We start from the raw sequence: 1,743 nt of genomic DNA, 5'->3' as shown, positions 1-1,743 counted from the left end.
CATCTTAACATTTCTGCTGGTAAGATTGCCTCTAATAATGAAAGATGTTTTAGAATACCATTGGACAAACAGCAAAAATGGTAAGGTTATCAGTGCCTACTCCTGGTTAACTTGGTTGTTATTTTGAGCAACATAACAGCATGAATACAACTCTTCAAGTATCATTTTAAAAAGTGATTATACATTTTGTTTGTGGTCTGAAAATCTGTCCTTGACATCACCTGGAAGTTAGGGAATGCCAATATTAACTTTGGCATGATGTGAGTGAGTGGTGGGAAGAAATCCTAGGGACCAGGACTACTATGAAGAACAATGTTATAAGTAGTGACCTTGATGGTTGCAAAATAAATATAGTTGAAAACAAGTGGATATTGACCATGCTGCTCAAAACTTATTCATGTCCCTTACTGTGCACAGGCAACCATGGATCGTGGTTCCAAGAAGCATCTGAAGTGGTTAACAAGCTTAAAATATTGGATAAGAGATAAATTGACTTGTGTTAGCACCTTGTCCATTCACTGTCCTCCACAAATTGAGTTTCTCACTCTCATCATTTTCCTAAGAAACAGACTTAAATAAGTTCTGATTACAGAGATGAAGTAAAGAAGATCTGCATACTGCAGTTCATTAATATTGAAAGCAAGATCCGAACTGATAAAACCTACCCTGGTGGCTTTATGGATGTAATCAGCATTGACAAGCCTGGAGAGAATATCCATCTGATATATGACACTGAGGGTTGTTTTGCTACTCATTGTATCACACCTGAGGAGACTAAGAACAAGCTGTGCAAAGTAAGAAAGATCTTTGTGGGCACAAAAGGAATTCCTCATCTGGTGACACATGATGCTTGCACCATTGCTATCCTAATCCCCTCATCAAGGTGAATGACACCATTCAGATTTATTTGGAGACAGGAAAAATTACTAGTTTCATCAACTAATAATTGACACTGATAACCTATATATGGTGGCTGGAGGTACTAATCTGGGAAGAATCGGCATGATTCCCAACAGAGAAAGGCATCCTGGGTCTTTTGGTGTGGTTCATGTGGAAGATGCCAACTGCAACAGTTTTGCCAACATTTTTGTTATTGGCAAAGGCAACAAACAGTGGATTTCTCTTTCCTGAGGAAAAAGTGTCCACCTCATCATTGCTTAAGAGACAAGAGACTGGCAGCCAAACAGCAGTGGGAGAAATGGTCTCTAAGTGACATGTTTGAAAGATCTTTTACCTAATTAAAGATAATACAGCATGAAAAACCTTATTCACAAGAGTCAGACCCTGCATGTTAAGAAGTCCTGAAATGCCTAATTCAATTTATTTTATATCTCTTCCTTTTTATGTATCCAAAACACTGACACATGATTAAAAATCTGTATCCAGTAAGTATAGAAAAGCTGTTTCTATAAATATAAAGTGCAAATTCCAAATCATAAAACATATTGTCATAATTTATTTAAGAGCATCACTTTTAACTCATTCATAAAATGGTATACTTTACAGTCAATGACATTAAATTCAATGAGTGATCATAAGTAATTTGCATGTATTATTTTATTTTATTATTAGAAAAAATAAATATAGAACTAAATACTATTGCTATTTCACATGGTTCAGAGGACTATGGAAAAATTACCCAACATCATATAGCCAGTAATTGTCCAAATGAAACTTCAAACCCAGTGTAAAAAATAGAGTCAACACATTTAAACACTACACCAAATTGTAACACTCAAGATA

At 35.4% G+C, this 1,743-nt stretch overlaps 1 pseudogene; it reads left to right on the top strand.

Moving 5' to 3' along the window:
- Nucleotides 1–423: 423 nt before the first annotated feature.
- Nucleotides 424–1,238, top strand: LOC103274144 (annotated as a pseudogene).
- Nucleotides 1,239–1,743: the final 505 nt, after the last annotated feature.

This window comes from Carlito syrichta, unplaced genomic scaffold, assembly GCF_000164805.1.
Source record: "Carlito syrichta isolate Samal-C Ts95f unplaced genomic scaffold, Tarsius_syrichta-2.0.1 Scaffold33281, whole genome shotgun sequence".
Classification (NCBI taxonomy): domain Eukaryota; kingdom Metazoa; phylum Chordata; class Mammalia; order Primates; family Tarsiidae; genus Carlito; species Carlito syrichta.
Note: the sequence above shows the minus strand (reverse complement) of the source record. Positions and strands in the feature narration are given on the sequence as shown.